At 46.5% G+C, this 18,920-nt stretch overlaps 1 non-coding gene across 1 annotated transcript; it reads right to left on the bottom strand.

Moving 5' to 3' along the window:
- Positions 1-8,812: 8,812 nt before the first annotated feature.
- On the bottom strand, positions 8,813-8,884 carry TRNAA-AGC. Its single transcript has one exon. It is a non-coding gene; the product is annotated as a tRNA-Ala (tRNA).
- Between the last annotated feature and the right edge of the window lie 10,036 nt (positions 8,885-18,920).

Below are 18,920 nucleotides of genomic sequence, written 5' to 3'. Positions count from 1 at the left end.
AGACAGCTCGGCGGGCGGACGCAGCAGCCGCCGCCGCGGCACGGGGCTCGCTCAGGGGTCACTGACCCGCCCTGTGCTTCAGCGCCCGGGCCCGGCAGCGCCCGCACCCCGCAGGCCGCCCACGGTGCGCAGGTGCACGCACGGCTCCGGCGGCTGCCGAGCACACGCCTCGCTCGCCGCTGTCGGCGCTGCTGTTTGCGGAGGCTGCTCTCCTGGGCTTCCGGTGCAGCCTCAGCTTGTGGGAGCCAAACACGCATCGCCTGACTGTCCACTCCCTACGTGAGGCGTCCGTTCTTCAGCGGTCAGCGGCTGCACCCTCGTCCTCTGCCTCTGCTGAGAAGCGGCGGACAGGGAGGGCCGTGAGCTCACCGAAGCAGTGGGCCTCCAGCGCGACGGGGCGGAGTTCCGCGTGTACCCAGGCAAGGCTAGGGCGCGCTGTGGGGCGCTGACGCCTTGGGATCGCCGAGTCCTTTCTAACGCCTTTCTTGAGCCCAGTGTTCCGGCGCGGCTACTTTCCGCTCCACTCCGAACGGTTCTGCAGTGAGTACAATCGTAGTTTCTTGCAAACCAGGACGGTCACTTTTAAATTTAATCTATGTTAGCAAACTTCTGCGACTAGAACGACACCACTGCTCCATTTACAGTGCATTTACCGAGTGGAAAACAGCACGTCCAAGTCATAGTGGACCAGGGATCATGGCATTTCTGAATTCTAATTACCTGCTCCCTTTATGGTAAGGACTGTAAATTTCAGTCACAAAAGTGAAGCTGGGATGCCAAGTGAAGCATCACCCAACAAGAGTGGCACACCCGAGGACCTACTGTGTGTCAGGGGCTGATCTGAGTTCTGTGTCTGCCACTAGGTACAAGATGACCACAGATGATTGAAAATGAAACAAATTTCAATAAAGTTTGTAAGTGTTACAAGAAAAGAAATACAAGATAACAGACGAACACTTAGTGCAGGCTGGTAATATAGTGACGTACACAGTACTCAGTACTATGTGCACGGCTCAGTACATTTTTAGGGGCATTTCCCTTTATTAGACTTTTTTCTAGAAAAATGTCATATATAACACACGAACTATACAATTAGTACTTGAAGACATCTTACATACTTCCAAATTAATTCCAGGTGTTTAACCGAAAGAGGAATTTGTGCCAAGGTGTAATGAAATAAATCTGACCGAAGCCCAACGGTAGGAAGGTCTGTGAAGTACTTTTAAAGAGGCAGAGTCAGTGGAACCTATTCCAACGAGGACCTCCCAGAAACAGACTTGCATTCGGATGTGGGAGTGAACTGGAAGACAAGACCGCGGGGCAATCTGATGTAAAACTGCTTGACTAACTTTAGGCCCGGAACAGCTAAATGAGGGACATGAGTATGGATAGCGGGACATTAGATTTTTTGTAACTGCAATAATTTCTCATGACCCTCAGCGAATGCCTCCTCTGTTGAGAATAGGGCGAGCCAACACACTATAGCTAATAGGTGTCATCAGTTGAACTTTGTCCCCCTAAACATTCCTATGTCGACATCCCAACCCCCAGTCCTTCAGAATGGGGCATAAGTAGTTAAGATCAAGTCATCCTGGAGCAGGGTGGGCCTCTCTGATATATAGTCTCTATATATTACGTATCTCTATCATAGGTTGCCAGAGAACCACCAAAGCTCAGGGAGAGGCATGGGGCAGAAGAAACATCCCTGCCTACACCTTGATCTTGGATTTGTAGTCTCCAGAACTGTGAGATAATACACTCCCATTCTTCAAGCCTCCTCGTTTGCCTTATTTGGTGACGGCCATCCTAGGCATCATCCTCTGAAGAAGAACTAAGTTTTTTTCCTACATTTTTACCCAAACTTAACTGAAATAAATTTATTTTAAAAGGGAACTGAACAGGGGGTGATGGGAGGAATGCGTGAAAGGTTTCTATACCCTAGCTAAAAATCTGAACAAAAATTAAAGTTCAAAGGCAAAAAGAAAAGGAAAGTAAAAAAGAGAGGAGAGGGGAGGGAAGGGGAGGGGAGTGGAAAGAAGGGAAGGAGGGAAGGAAGGGAGGGGAAGGGAGGGAGGGGGGAAGCAAGGAAGGGAGGGAAGGAAAGGAGAAAAGCACAGAAAAGTACATGTCTGATCAGTGATCCAGGTCCAAAGTTCCTGGAAACAAACAGAAGTGGGGAGAGAGTGGAAACAAGTAAGGTCCACTCAGAACTGGAATAGCTGACACACATGTGGGAAGAAGACAGCTACAGCCTGGGAAGGAAAAGTAAGAATGGGGTAGCATGGAAGCTGGGGAGGATAGAAGAATCAAACAGGAGTTAGGGGTAAGAGACCATTACAGGGAGAGCAAAAGCAAAGACTGAGCTAGGAGCACAGGGCAGCTAGAGCCTCAGAGGGGGTTGAAGGGGGGAGGTGAGAGAAGGGGAAAGCGGGAAGGTAGGTGAGCGAGATCTGAGACTGAGTGGCTGGTACTCCAGCACAGGGGTGAGGGTGTGCGGGAGGAGGCACTCGGCAGAGGGATGCAGCCAGGAGAGGTGTGGCTGGAGGCCACAGAGAGGAGAGGGGGCTCAGTTACTGGCTCAGTAAAACAGGCTTCTAGTATAGGGAAACTGTGAAGGTATATTTGCTTTGAAATGTTTTCCCCCGTGTTTCTATTTATTGGGAAACGCTAGCTTCTTACAAACTTCCATCATACTTTATGGGAGAACCTCATAATTCTGACCTTATTTTTCCTTGATTTAAGACGAGTTACTTTATAATAAAAGAAATCATCATTATGCTTATAGTGGATTTCTCATCAGTAGCACTAGAAACCAAAAAGAGCAACAACAGACAAATGATGGAAGAACACGATTATGGTGGTGAGGAAAGATAACTCTGAGACCAAAAGTCTTTATCTAGCTAAATTATTCAAAAATAAGGATTAAATAAAGACCTTTAAAAATCTGTCATTAACTAAGATCTTGAGATCAATGTGAAGTAATTAATTCGAGGGAAAAGGGAACTGAGCAAGAAGTAGTGAGATGTGAAAAGCAACAGTGAGCTAGATAGGAAGTTTCTAGCTAAATGTTTAAGCGGCATTTATTTGAACTATAAACGTAACATTTGGATGCTTTAGGAAGAACAAGGTCTCTGTGGGAGCTGGGTTACACTCGGACCTACAGAACTGTAAGATAATAAATTTGTGGTGTGTCAAGACTAAAACAAACAAACAAACAAAACAAGGTAGAACCGAACTGTTAGCAACAATGTCAGGGAAATCTGGAGGGCAATATTCATCATTACAACGTTCTTAAACCCTTGTATTGCTCAAGAGGAGTGCAGCACTGGTCATGTTGGGTAGGTGTGACGGACCTCCCGGACCTCCCGTGAATGAGCCCGGGGGACAACGACATTCACCAGGCTGATCACAAACTCAAGGGTCACTCTGCCTGCACTGACGTTCAGCTGTGGAACCCTGTGCAATGTAAGACCAAGTGCCATTCGCCACGTAGCAAACGCATGAGGCATAATGTAACACAGAAGCTGACAATCAGCAGAATCGTGGACAAAGGATACACAGACTCAGCTCCCAGATGAAGAAACATAAAAGGCCAACAAATGTATGACATACACTGAACCTCACCAGTAGCTTGACAAACGCAAATCTGAAGAATACATGTATCTTCCTCTACTGGCAAAACGTCTCAAGTTCAACAATGCCAAGGCTTGGTAGAGAGTGGGAGGTATTATCATTGGGTGTTGCTAAGAATATACATTTTGCACAAGCAGTATGGAGAACATTTTGGCAATATCTAGAAAAGCCAGAGATATCCTTACTTTACAATTCAGCAATCCCACTTCCAGATACTGGATTTAGCAACTCCTTACAAATTGTCCAAGGAGACATGAACAGTGATGTTCTCTGCAGGATTGCTTGGGAAGCAAATATTGGAAATAAAGCCTTACGTTCTCCAATAGATTAACTATACAATTAAAGTTTAAGTGCCATGTGTCTCCTTCTATCATAGGAATTTGTGTGAAACAGATAATAGTGAACAAAAAGAAGGTTGTTATAAATACGTGCAGTGGGACAGGTAAATAGTGTGACATTTTTATAGATATACATACATGTGGTAAAAGATTAAAATGTACAGTAAGGGTATAACGGAGGGAGGAAGGGAAATGAAAAGTCAGGGTTGAATTATTTTCTGAGAAACAGAAAGGTTTGGATAATGGGTTTCTGAGGTCTGCTGTAATATTCTCTGTATTTATACTTTAAATATCTCATCATAAATTTTAATTTAATGAAAGTAAGTGTTTGGCATAAACTTTCACATTATCACATTAGAAAAATCTTACAGAACTAAAGCAAGAGTCCAGTGCACTTGCAAAACTCCCAGTATTAGCCTACGTGCCCCAAATGCAGTAGTCTCTTCCATTCGTCAAATATTGCTAGAATTTCTAGACTTTCAAAGCTATGGATTAAATGCCTGAGGGAAATAACAAAGGGCAGAGAAATGGTCTTTGTCCTAAGTGGCTAAAACATTAACTGACAAAACAGAATGTAGCTGTGGGTAATGAGTTCAAATTTCCCTAGAACACATGTTCTGCGCCTTCTTAAAGTGATTCCCATCTCTTCATAAATTCAGGGACCATCACTTCCCTAGAGAACTGGCCGTCTTTTATTAGATAAAAATTTACACAAGAGAATTGCAGGATCTAAGAGCAAAGTTTGGCAGTTTAATTTTGCGTCAACTCGGCAAGGGTATCCTGCACAGTCGTTTGGTCAAAACCCGGTCTAGTTGTTGCTGTGAAGGTATTTGTTTAGATGTGATTAACATTTAAAAGGGTAGACTTTGAGTGGAGCAGAGGACCCTCCTTAATGAGGGCAGGCTTCATCCAATCAGCTGAAGGCCTCAAGAGAACACAGAGTTGCCCTGAGGAGGAAGAAATGCTGCTTCCAGATTACCTCTGGATTCTAGACTACAACATCGCCTCTTCAGACTTGCCAGCCTGCCCTGCGCATTTCAGACTGTTGTGTGAGCCAACTCCTTAACACAGATCTCTCCCTTTCTCTATCTGCGTCTCTTTCTACACACACAGTCACACACACACAATATTGGTACGTTTCTCTAGAGAACCCTGACCAGCTCACAAAGTAAGATGCTCGGTTGCTAAGAGAAGAACACCTGTTACAGGAGAAGACCAGCGCGAACTGAGAGTTCAAGGAACTCCTAGACCTCTCCCCAATTCTCAGCATCACTCCTCTTCCATGAAGCCCCTAAACTTCACATGTAAGACCTGGAGAACTTATGAACTCCGCTGATCTAATGACTGAGCTACATACAGGTTGAAGCACTAATGATGATCGGCTACCTTATACCCCCTCACAAACAATACCCTTTACCAGGGTCACAGAAAGCCTGAGGCTTCCACTGTCGCTTTGAGCAGACCATTAGGATATCTAAGAACATTTTGTCCATTAGCAAATTCAATGTATAAGGCATAACCATCCCCCCTGTGTCTCACTCACCCTTCACATTATTGTGGGCAGAGCGCCTCAGTCCCCAAAGTCTTCCTCTCAGTAGGGCGTTCATTCCGGGGGACCAGAGGTGGTCACTTCCTTCATGTTTCAGAGATTCTCGCCAAGCCCTGTCGGATTTCCTTCCTTGAGTGTTTGAACTCTCCCAGATTTGCTCCATTTTGCTGAAATCCTTTTGCTCAGAAGGCACTCTCGTCACCTTTGTGAGAAGTGAGATTGACTTCTTCCTTCCCATCTGGTTTGTCCTCTCTTTGTACCTGAAGATCCCACATAGACAAAGAAGAGAAAATTTTAGCCTTCTATGCTACCTAGGTACCTGGACGTATTTTATTGTAAATCACCAAGAGATCACTGGTCACAATTTAAAATTAAACTGTGCAAGGACTGCCCCGTACTACAATGGAGATCTGCTGTCTCGTTCTCCTTGCAATGAAAAGAAAATATAAGGTGTATATTTTCACGAAATGACCTAATTTTCTCTGGCCACAAGGCTTTGTAGAAACTCCTAAATGCAGTGAAACCCAGTGTAGGCTCAGAGCAGTTTCACTGTTGCTATAGATAAAAGGAGTCTTCAGCCTTTCCTTCAATGCTTAGGAATAAAGATCAGCAAATAGAATTTTCCCCAGGTATCAGCTCTCTGATCATTTCTATGCTTTTAGAAAATAGCCCCTTTTCTTTCTGTCTTTGCTCCTCTTAATATTCTTTCGGCAGAAAAACTAAAGAAAATGAGATCTGGCTTCATCTAATTAAAATAGTCATCTCTTGAAAAACTGTAAAAACATTATTTTCAGGGAGCCAGAACCACATGATACATTAAAACAACCCCTCCCTTATGAAGACTTAGCCCCATTACCAGTATCAACTCCCCTTTTCCAAGAGATAATTTTATTTCAGGAAACTAGGTCAGAATCTCTCAGATCACTGAGAGATACCTCCAAATTTAAATCTGAGGGAGTAGAATTTAGGATAGATCCCTTCTGTCCCAGAAGGCCCTGAATTATTAAGTGATCTACTTTCTTCCCAATGACCAGCTTTGCAAATTAGGGATCTCAGGGGTAGAAAGGGAGGAGGGAGGAGGGAGGAGGAAGGGAGGAAAAGGGAGAGGGGTAGAAGAGGAGAGAGAGACAAAGGTAGAGGGGGAGGTAGAGAGGGAGAGAAAGGGGATGAGGGGGAGGGAGGGAGAGATGAGGAAAGGGAGGGAGGGAGGGAGAGGGATGGGGAGAGGGGGATGGAGGGAGAGGGATGGAGAGAGAGAGAGGGAGGGAAAGGGAGGGAGAGGTGGGCAGAGGGAGGGAAAGGGAGGGAGAGGTGGGCAGAGGGAGGGATGGGGAGTAGGAGGGATGGGGAGAGAGGGAGGGGAGAGGGAGAGCAGAACTGAATGTGGAGAAGTTAAGTTCCATCCCATTTACAGCCTCCATCTGCCCCTGACTTGGTCAGTCTGCAGACTGCTCACATGTCTATGACTATCTGAGGGCCAGTGGTGTCTCTAGACAAGCTGAGCCTAACTGAAAAAGCAATAAACCTGCAGATGTCCTCTCTGATGCTTCTTCCCACCTTTGTGGATATTTGCAGATAATTTCAACAGAGTGTCTAGGCCAGTGGTTCCCAATCTTGACGGCTTATTCCAGTCCACTTAGGGAGCTTTTAAAAATTCCCGTGTCCATTCCACATTATAGACAAATTAAACTAGAACCTCTGAGTGGGATCCAGGCATCAGAAATGCCAGAGCCCTCCAGGTGACTCCAGTGTGTCCCCAAGTTGGAGAACCACTGCTTTAGCTCTGAAGACATCTGTGGGCTCAGGGAACTCTAATGACTCCTCTTTCCCCATCCGTCCCAATGCCCCCGACACAGTATTCAACAAATACAACACTTTAGCTGGGAGACTGTTCTTGAACTGTCCCTAAAAGTTTTATTGGTTGAACTGAAGGAGCCTGTTTGTGTGGTTTGGAACAGGGGAATCTGAAAAACAATCTTTGGCCAAGTTGATCACAGTCCGGTAACCCGAAGCGAAGACAAAGGAAGACAGGATGGGGATGAAAAGAAAGATCACGACAAAAACCGTTACTGTTGCTCCGTAGAACTCTTGAGATTCCACGGCGGCCCTCCTCAGCCGTGGGCAGCAGGCCGCACCGAGAGGCCTGTGGACGCTCTCCTCACCGACCACTCAGCTGCTAGACGCCACGGCTCCTCGCGTTAATTAGTGCGGAGTGTTGCAGTATCTTTGGGGGCCCATCAGAGTCACACTCGTCGTCCTGGATACCTACTGGCAAGAGCACGCGCCATCTATCCCGACGCTAACGGGGTGGGAGCTGCAGGGCGCCACAGGGTCACAGGCCCATCCCACGGCCTACCCCTTAATTCTGTGGGGTTTTCTCCTTAAGGAGTTAGGCAGCAAAACGTCAAAGAGTCTGACGCAAAGGATGACAGTCACCGTCATTGTTTAGGCCGGGTCCCTGCACCTGCAGAATTCGGGACACTCCCCGGGTCGCGTCCGCGGTCCCGGGACTGCAGAGCGGCCAGAGGCCAGCCTGGGGGAAGACCCGAAACCACAGAGAACCGTTCCTCAGTTCGTGCGCTCGTTCGTGTGACCGGGTGTCCAGGGAGGAGAGGCGGGGGCTGAATTCAGCGCGAGAGACCAGACGCCGCGTTCGGAGAGCGAGCAGATCTCCAAGCGAGAGCACCAAGGAGCCGCTGCCGACCGTCCTCACCCGCAGCAGCCGGGTCCCAGGGCAGCGGATTCTCGCGCAGGGCCGAGGCGAGCGGCCGCAGACGCAGCCTGCAAACCGGCTCCCGCCGCGCGCGGACGCAGCGCCGAGCGCACTCCGAACAAAGCCCGCCAGCTCCGCTCCGCTCGCGGGGGTGGCCCCGGAGCGAAGGCCACGTTCAGGAGGGAGGTCCACCCGTGTGTCCGCGGAGCGTCCGCAGAAGAAAGCCTCGTCTCCCGCGCGAGCCTCAACGTGGAAACCTCAGGCGGGCTCGCGCGCCCCGGCCCCGAAACGAAGCAGAGACACGAACTGGTCCCCAAACCTTCTAGTTCAGAGTTCACACGGATGAATGTCAATAGTGCTTTTTTCTGGACCCAGGAGGGACCAGAGCCGCTCCGGACTCGCTTGGTGGGCGGGCGCAGGCAGGGGCTGCGAGGCGGATGCAGTTTGCAGCGCAAAGGTTACGCGCACACCCCTGCCGACCGCGAGCACTGGGGAGCAAGACGATCATTTCTGGGATCCTGCGGGAACCGGCTGAGGCCGGAACAAGAAAGCTATTTCCCAGCAAGGGGACAAAAGGAATGGAGATGCTGGGGATCGAACCCGGGACCTCATGCATGCTAAGCATGCGCTCTACCACTGAGCTACATCCCCACTACACGCACGCAGTGCCTTTTTAAACTGTCTTCACGAAATGAGGCAAATTTATCCCTTTTAACATTCTACAAAAATCTGTCTTGTTCTTCCGTAAAGGGGAACTCGAATTTTCACCACTTCCCTCTATAGAAATCCACTGGCAAGGAACTGTGACCCGCAAACTGCCGACACTCAGGACCCGAGGAGAACACGCTGGGGGGCGAATCTCAGCAAGAAACTCGCCCACACGTGTCCTCAGTGTCTGAGCACTTTTCTGTTTTTCCAAAGGCCTGTGGGTCAAAGGAAAGATGCTTCCAGGAAAGAGAAAAACGCTTTGCCAATGACCGTCTTTAACCAGGGACACCACGGTCCGCCAGCTCTCCTCCGCCTGGCTGCACCCTGTTCCCGGGCTCCAGAAACCGCCGTGCGCCTTTTCTCAGAAAACAAGGAGCCGGTGGAGGGAATTCTGTTACAAGAATAACCTTCCACTGCAAACGAGTTGGAGGGCTGAAGGGGAGAGAGGCTGGATTGCTGCCTGCGGCCTTCTGACCCTCATTTTATCCAAAAATGCAAATCAAACCTGGACAGTATAAACCCTCAGATCCCACTGTGATGCTTCGGAACAAAGGGCCCGGAAAGACCTGAGAAACGCGTTACTTGTAAGATTGAGGTGAAACACATGCTTCCCCGCCGCTTTATTTGCTGCAGAGGTAGCTGTTCTCCCGCCATCCCGGCCCCTTCCTCCCCGAGGGTGCAAACCGAGGTTTTACGCCTGCCTGGCGTTCAGGGGCGTGCCCGGGCACGGTGACCTGTGAGCCCGTCTGCTTGAACGGACGGGATGCCCAGGAGCAAAGAGGGGAAGCTGAGGCTGCGCTCGCACGGCGCGGACGGGCGACTCAGGGCGGCTGCTCGGGGGGGGGGGGGGNGGGGGCTGGGGGCCCCCGAGGAGACCCCGCCGCAGAAGCCGGCGCGACCGCAGCACCCCAGGCATTCCTCATGCTTTCACCTTGCCAAGACAGCCTGAACTCCGTTCCTGCAGCAGGGATGGTGGGCCCACACCGTTTGCGGCAATCTGGGTTGTCTAAAATAATTAGCGCCTGACCCCCTCTTTCTGCCAGTGACTGCTTTAACGGGGTGTATGTGACCTCTGGTGGCTAGGCACAGCAGCCAGGCCGCCCAAAGACTTCAGGTTCTTGTCAGGATAAAAAGGGAAACGGGAGAAGACAACCGCACGTCTTCATTTAGCCTTCCAATTCGATTTTCAAGGAATATGGTTTCTGATAATAGTCTGGTATCTTGAGAGAAACAGATAAAAATTATTTTTGTAAATAATGATTATTTACCAAAGAGAAACTTTTTCTTTAAGGCTTGCTGTGAGTATTAGTTATCTATTGCTGAGTAATACTCCAAAATTTAATGGGTTAAGAACATAAATGTTTATCGTCTTGCAGACTGTGTGGGTCAGGAACTCCAGAGCAGCCTGGCTGGGTTCTGGCCCCAGGTGCCTTGGGAAGCTTCGGTGTCTATCGGGCAGGCAGCCTCGGAGCGGCGACTCTGTCTGCAAGATCTGCATTCAAGACGCTGGGAGGAGGCCTCGGTCCCTCCTCATCTCTGTCTCCCCGACTGACTGAAGTGGGAGGGAACTGCTGAAGGGTGTGTAATCGGGAGGCAAGGATCTCACTGGGCCTTCTGGAAGGTTAGCCAAGAGACTGTGTTATCCTTAATTGTACCTCAGTGCAGACCACAGTACCTGGCATGAGTAAATACTTGAAGCATTTTTTAAAAACAGTGAATGAGTGAATGGATAGAGAGAGAGATGCTTGTATACATGAATAAACAAAGTACTTTCAGTGGCCACTTAGGAGACTTTAAATGGAAGAAACCATGAAATTTGCTTTCAACCCTCTCAATTCCAATAGAAGAAACGGAAAATTTGTAAAATGCATAAATTACCAAAGAGTAATTGTAACCTAATTCAATATACAGGCATTTTAAAGACTGAACCAAGAATTCAAGCAAAATTTCCATAAAATATAATTTCCAGTCTGAGACAATTTTACGGCATGTTGTATGAAATCTTACAGGAAGTGATAACCTCTATGTTATACAAAATACTCCAGAAAACAGAAAAGCTTATTTGAAGATACAAGCATAATATTGCTACCAAAAGCCAATGAAGAAAACTTAAGGAAGAAAAATTATAGGACAATTTCACTAATGAACACAGAGGCAAAAACACAAATAAAAAACTGGAACAGACTTCCAGTTTCTGATTCCATATATAAGGAATTTGGAAGTCAGCACTCCATCCTAATAACAAGTAAAAAGCAAAACAGACTGAAAAATCAACAACTCTTCTGGATCTGTAAGAGGGGTAAGGACACAGCCCAAACTGCTGCCCCCAAGGCTGAAAAGACAGACAGGTAAATAAAGGGAGTGAGCGCACTCTTGACTTCTATTCAACATGTGCTGCAAGTCCTAGCTAGGGCAACTGGCCAAGAGAAAGAAAGAAAAGGCTCACCAAATGGAAACGAAGTAAAACTGTCACTATTTGCAGATGCCATGATAGTATATATATAGAAAACCCTAAAGACTCCACCAAAAACTGAAAACTAATAAACAAGTTGCAGGATACAAAACCAATATACGAAAATCAGTTGTTTCTATACGCTCATAACAAACTATCTGAGAAAAATTAAGAAAACAATCCCATTTTAAAGAAAATGTGGTATATACACACAATGGAATATTACTCAGACAAAAAAAGAATGAACTCTTGCCATCTGAAAAGACATGGATAGAACTAAAGTATTATGCCAAGTGAAATAAGTCATTCAGAGAAAGACAAATACCATATGATTTCACTCATATGTGGAATTTAAGAAACAAAACAAATGAACAAAGGGGTTAAAAGGAGAGAGAAACAAACCATAAAACAGACTCTTAACTATAGAGAACACACTGATGGTCATCAGAGGGGAGGTGGGTGGGTGATGGGCTAGATGGGGGATGGGGACGAAGGAGCGCACTTGTGATGAGCACTGGGTGCTGTATGTAAGTGATGAATGACTAAATTGTATACCTGAATCTAACATGACACTGTATGTTAACTAACTGGAATTTAAGTAAGAACTTTTAAATTTTTTTTAAATTAAAAATCAAAAAAGAAAGAAAACAAACGCATTTATAGTTGCATCGAAAAGAAAAAAAAATACCTAGAAAGAAATTTAACCAAGGAAGTGAAGATCTATACACCAAAAACTGTAAGACGTTAATGAAAGAAATGGAAGAAGACATTAAGAAAATGGAAAGATATATCCATGTTCATGGATCGGAAGAATTAGTATTGTTAAAAATGTACCCATACTACCCAAAACAATTTACAGATTCAGTGTAATTCCTATCAAAATTTCAATGGCATATTTTATAGTAATAGGGAAAACAATCCTAAAATTTATATGAAACCACAAAGGAAGCTGAAGAGCCACAAGGATCCTGAGAAAGACCAACGCTGGAGGCCTCACACTTCCTGACTTTAACTATATCATAAGGCTAGAGTTATCCAAACAGCATGGTATTGGCATAACAACAGGCACAGAGATCAATGGGACAAAACAGAGCTCGGAAATGAACCCACGCATATGTGGCCAATTAATTTATGACAGAGGAGCCCAGAATATACAATGGGGAAAGGACAGTCCCTTCAGTAAATGCTGCTGGCAAAACCGGACAGCACATGCACAGGAATGAAACTGGACTCCTATCTCATATTGCACACAAAAATTAACTCAAATTGGACTAAACACTTGAACGGAAGACTTGAAACCATAAAACTCCTAGAAGAAAATGTGGAGGGTAAGCTCCTTGATAATGGTCTCAGAAATCATTTTTTGGATTTGACAACAAAAGCAGAAACAATAAAAACAAAAATAGATAAGCAGGACTACATCAAACCAAAAAGCTTCACCTCTGCACAGCAAAGAAAATAATTAACAAAATGAAAAGGCGGCTTACTGAAATGGGAAAAAAATATTTGCAAATCATATATCTGGTTAGTTAGCTGATAAGGGGTTAATATCCAAAATATATAAAGAACTCATACAACTCAATAGTAAAATTGAACAAATAATCCCATTTAAAAATGGGCTGAGGAACTAAACAGACATTTTTCCAAGGAAGATATACAAATGGCCAAAGGTTCATGAAAAAGTGTTCAACATCACTCATCATCAGAGAAACAGAAATAAAAACCACAATGAGATCTCACCTCACACCTGTTCCAATGGCTATCAGCCAAATGACAACATCACAGGTGAGGATGCGGAGAAAGGGGAACCCTTGTGCAGCCACTAGGGAACACAGTAAAGTGGTTCCTCAGAAACTAAAAACAACTACTATGTGATCCAGCAATTCTACTTCTGGGTGTGTGCTGACGTGGGAAGGATGTTTTAGGGTTGGAACCCAATGGCCAAGAAAGAATTCTTGGGACGTCTTTGGTGCAAGAAGGTGGTTTTATTAAAGCTCGGGGACAGGACCCGTGGGCAGAAAGAGCTGCACGGTCACGAGGGGCGGCCCATTCTATGCTTTCAAGCTGGGAGGGGCAGGGACAGCACAAGCCTCCCAGGACCCTGAGGGGGCAGCTGTTGTTAGGAAAGTTCGTTTATTACAGCTTAGTATTAGTAATAGAACTCAGTCTATTATTGCTTAGTAATAGAACTCAATAAAAGAACTCAGTCCTGAGACCCCTCAGATGTGTATGGGTGGGTCATATGCTTGGGGGATGATTGCCAGCATGTATCTTGGGGGTAGAGATAAAGGAATTTCCAAAGGGATTTCTATATGTTAAAGGAGACTCACAGGCTCCGGGCGTCGGGCTGAGGTTGCCTTTTGCCCTCAGCAAAGCGTCAGCATCCAGGCAGCTGAGCTCCCAGAGGAAGGTAACTCTGCCTTTAAGGACTTGTGAATGGGTTGTAAGTAGTAAGGAAATTTTTCTTTTGCTTTTGTTTCCCACATCATGTCTATCTGTGATGTTGTGATTTATAATAGGAAATACGTATTTCATTTTCATTCTGTTGCTTGCACAGAGCTTCTAAAACCCATCGAATTTCCTAAATCATTACAGCAACGAAGGTGTCTTTAGTTATGTTAATAGTGACTGCACCTAAGTTGTGGGCTAGCTGTCAGGAGAACCAGCCCTGAGATTAAAGGCTGGAACTTTCAGTCCTACCTCTCTGACCTTCAAGCTGGGGAGAAGGGCTGGGAGTTCAATCCATTGCCAACCGCTGTACGTAGTCATGCCTAGACATGGAGACTTCCCTGCACAAAAACTCCGAAGATGATGATTCGGAGCACTTCTGGGTTTGTGACCACGTCGAGATGTGGTGTGAGTGGTGCACTTGGAGAACATGGAAACTCCACGCCCTTTTCCTGAGCATCTCTTCCGTCTGGCTGTCTCTGAGTTATATCCTTTTAATCTAGTAAGTAAAATGTTTCTCTGAATAATGTGAGCTGTTCCAGCAAATTAATCAAACCCAAGGAGAGAGGGTCATGGAAACCTCTATTTCTAGCCTGTCAGTGAGAGTGCAGGTAACGACTCGGACATGCGCTGGTGTCTGAAGCAGGCACAGCGAATGGGAGGGGAAAACAGTTCTCTGCTGGATCGAGCCTTTAAATCTGTGGGATCTGATTCTGTCTCCTGGTAGACAGTGTCAGAATTCAGCCGAATGACAGGACACTCAGCTGAGACACAGAGCATTGCTTATTGGTGTGGGAAAATTCCCTGCACACACACAGTGGAATTTGGTGACTAGAACCACCTTTTAATATTCAAAGGAAATCAGAACAGGTATCAAGGAGCTGTCTATACTCCCGTGTCCACTGTAGCATTAATCACAGTAGCAATACACGGAAACAACTGAAGTGGCCATCCACAGACGAATGGATGAAGATGTGGTCTATGTATTCAATGCAGGATTTCCCAGCCCTGAGAGGGAAGGAAATGCTGCCAGTAATGACACCATTCATGGACCCTCGGGGCGTTACGTATGTGAAGTAAGTCACACAGAGGAAGACCAATGCTGAGTGGTAGCACTTCTATGGGGAATGGAGGGGGGTCAAACTCATAAAAACAGAGCAGAAGGCAGGAAAGTGGGGGAAACAGAGAGGCTGACAAAAGGGTACAAATGTTCACCTCATACACCTCGAAGATGAGTAGGTTCCGAGGATCTCCTGTAAAACCCGGGGACTGGAGCTGGTAACACTGGATTGTGTAACTGCGATCTGCTGAGAGTAGAGCTTCCATGTTCTCACACACACCACAAAGAAAATGATGGATGGGGCGCCTGGGTGGCTCAGTGAGTGAAGTGTCCGACTCTTGATTTTGGCTCAGGTCACGGTCTCAGGGTTGTGAGAGTGAGCTCCCTGCTCATGGGGGGTCTGCTGGAGATTCTCTCCCTCTCCCTATTCCTATTCCCCTCCCCCTGCATGTGCACTCTCACTCTTTCTAAAATAAATACATACATAAAAAGAAGGTGATGGATGTATTAATTAACTAGATGGGGAAATCCTTTCCCAGCGTGTGTATGTGTATCAAATCACCCACACTGTACACGAGAAATATCTTACAGTTTTATGTGAATTATAACTTTTGTGATCTACGCCTGACCCATACTACTTGCCCAAAAACCACTACCTGCAGAGCTTCCTGAGACACATAGCAATTGAAGAGGAATAGGCCTCAGCACCGATAGTTCTAAGGAAACAGAAGAACATAAGAACTGCCACTCTCAGACCAGATCACCCACCCCTATCCCACAGGGCTAAAACTCCCGGGGCTGATTCCGAAGTAGAGACGGCCCAAAGTCACCTTTACCGGACCTAATCCTCTATGAGCCTCAGACACACTCAGTCAACTCCGGAGAACTGATGGTGCTGACCCCTGCCGGCCCAGGGACTTCGACCTGGACTCTCACCTGGAGGCGACCTTTGCCCCAGTTCCACCTGAATTCCCACTGCAAAAGCCCTTGGCAAGTATGCGTGCTCTTAGGTTAAAGCTTCCCAGCTTTGTTGTTGAGGAGACACTGCTTTCGATGCTTCCCAGGCATCGGCACAGTTAGTTTCCACCTTGATTAAGGACCTTGCCAGCAAGTGCAACGCAAGGAGAGAAGGGAAGTTGACTAAGGGCATTTATGAGTTTGAAGAGTGGCTGGAGACGCCTACTACAGTGAATGAGTAGGAAAGTAGTGTATGCTTTTGACAGGTAATGGAGAGTAGCACTGAGAGTCCTGGGTGATTGGTTAGCTATGTGGGGGCGGGGGGGGGGAGCAGGGCAAGGCACCCATGGAACAGCAAGGTGGAGAAAAGCCATAGGCCACGTGCCTCTGACTCTTGTAAGGGACCAAAGATGTGTTTTGAGAAGTATCAGCTTGTAGAGTGCATTTAGAGCAGTTTAGGACGCAAGACGGCTTAGGAAGAACGTGTGGGATATGAAGAAAGATCACCTAACACACCAACATTTACCAAAGTATGTGCATTAGATTCAGAGACAAAGGACTCACTGGTGACTCTGATAACCAATCCGCTAGAGCTCTAGGATTCAAGGCCTCATTCCGAGAGTAGAGAAGGGAGGGTGAGATGAGGAATGGAGACACAGGGTAGAAATAGGCATTGCGAGAAATATGGCTGGGATCTGGAGGAGAGGAAGAGAGTGGTGACCATAAGAGAACATGCAGCCAGGGGAGAAACCTGAGCCACTGTAGGTAATAATAAGAAGTCATGAGAGAGGGAGAGGTGGAAGTAAGAATAATTGAGAGAGCAGGGTCCCTGTGACCTCAGGACACAATGGCTCCAGCACCACTGGATGACTATAAACCACAGAAACGTATTTCTCACTGTCCCAGAGGCTGGGAGTCCAGTCAACACACAGGCAGATCTGGTGTCCGGTGAGAATGTGCTTCCTGAGTCGTGTGTGTCCTAACAGGGTGGAAGGGGCAAGAGAGCTCTCTGAGGTCTCCTTTATTTATTTTTTAAAGATTTATTCATTTTTATTTGAGAGAGAGAGCACACGAGAGAGAGAGAGAGAGAGAGAGAGGCTGGGGGGGGTGCAGGGGGAGAGGGAGACAAGCAGACTCCCCACCGAGCAGGAAGCCTGATCTCACAACCCTGAGATCATGACCTGAGCCAAAACCAAGAGTCAGATGCTCAAGCGAACCACCCAGGTGTCCCTGAATTCTCCTTTATAAGGGCACTAATCCTACCATGAAGATCCCACCCTCATGACCTCATCACCTCCCAAAGGCCCACCTCCAAATACTATCACACTAAGGACTAGGTTTCAATCTATGAATTTAGGGAGGTCGCATTCAGTCTACAGCAATATGAAAAGAACAACATGCAGGAACTGAAGATTCACGGGGAGAACAAAACGTTAAGGAACTGGGAGTTTCAGTTCAGTAGAAAGAGAGAAGTTCCGGAAGTACCTGGATGAAATAACCAGCAGAGATAGATCAGAATTAGACTGCAGGCCAGTGTGGTACATAGAATAATGGCCCCCAACGACACCCAGGTCCTAATTCCCAATCCTGAGACTGTTACCTTACGTGGTAAATGGGACTTAGAAGTCTGACGAATTTGAAAATCTTGACATGGAGAGATTATCCTGGATTATTCACGTGAGCCAAGTGTAATCACAAGGGTCCTTACAAGGGAAAAAAGGAGCAAAGTTGGTCAGTCATATAAAGACAAATACCATATGATCTCACTCATATGCAGAATTTAAGAAACAAAACACATGAAAACAGTGGAAGAGAAAGAAAAATAAGATGAAACCAGAGAGGGAGACAAACCATAAGCGACTCTTAACTCTAGGAAACGAACAGGGTTGCTGGAGGGGAGGTTGGGGTGGGGGTGGGGGGTAACAGGATGATGGGCATTAAGGAGGGCACGTGATGTGATGAGCACCGGGTGTTATATGCAACTGATGAATCACTAAATTCTGCCCTTGAAACTAATACAATGTTAACTAAATTAAATTTAAATTTATATATTTTTTTAATCACTGTATACCACACAGACTTAGTATTTTAGTATAACAGGGGTTCATGCTGATAGGGAGAGCATGGTCATGGATGTAAGTGGCTGAAGCAGAGTGGGAAGTAAAGGTCTTTGGGAAATCAGAGATTGGGGAGCCAAAAGCTAAGGTCCTGGGTGACCTGTCTTCACAGGAGCTGACGTCACCAAACCAAGTGGAAGAAGCGAGGCACCAGTCTCCATTCGTCTAGGAAGAATCTTCTCGATGAGAAACGTGACATAATTGTACAGACCATAGTTTCCAAGGGACAGAGTTTTGTATTTTTTAAATGCAGATAGAAATTTAATGCTTTGGGGGGCACCTGGGTGGCTCAGTCGTTAAGTGTCTGCCTTCGGCTCAGGGTGTGATCCCAGGGTCCTGGGATTGAGCCCCACATCGGGCTCCCTGCTCCGCTGGGAGCCTGCTTCTTCCTCTCGCACTCCCCTTGCTTGTGTTCCCTCTCTCGCTGGCTGTGTTTCTGTCAGATAAATAAATAAAAATCTTTTTAAAAAAAGAAAGAAATTTAATGGTTTGGAAATTGGAATGAGGTCTTGGGAAGGTGCCAACCCGTCTCCTGATTTGAGATTGAAGAGCGTGCTGATTCTACCTGAAACAGCCATCTCACTAGGAAGAGCCAGTTGAAGTTAAAGCGGGAGTGTGCGTCTAGGTGGGTTGTTAAACATGGAAACATGAGTTACAAACGGTGGAGCTGAAGTATTCAGGTGAGAAGGACTGCATGTTTAAGTCATTAAAATGGAAGGACAGAGGGTATGTGCATCATGGAAAGTACCAGAGTGGGTAGAGAATTGGCGGGCTCATGTCTGCAGTGGTGAACTGGGACAGCAAGAGAGAGAGAGACAGAGGGTTTAGCTGACCAAATGGCTTCCAAGTAAATTAACCACTCCCCATAGTCCGAAAGATCCCACTGGAAGTGGAAACATGGGTGAGGAGTGATTGCGAAATTAAGAGACTGGAACGAGCAAGGCT

Source organism: Ailuropoda melanoleuca, chromosome 5 (assembly GCF_002007445.2).
Source record: "Ailuropoda melanoleuca isolate Jingjing chromosome 5, ASM200744v2, whole genome shotgun sequence".
Taxonomy (NCBI): Eukaryota; Metazoa; Chordata; class Mammalia; order Carnivora; family Ursidae; genus Ailuropoda; species Ailuropoda melanoleuca.
This window is presented reverse-complemented; position numbering and strand designations above follow the sequence as displayed.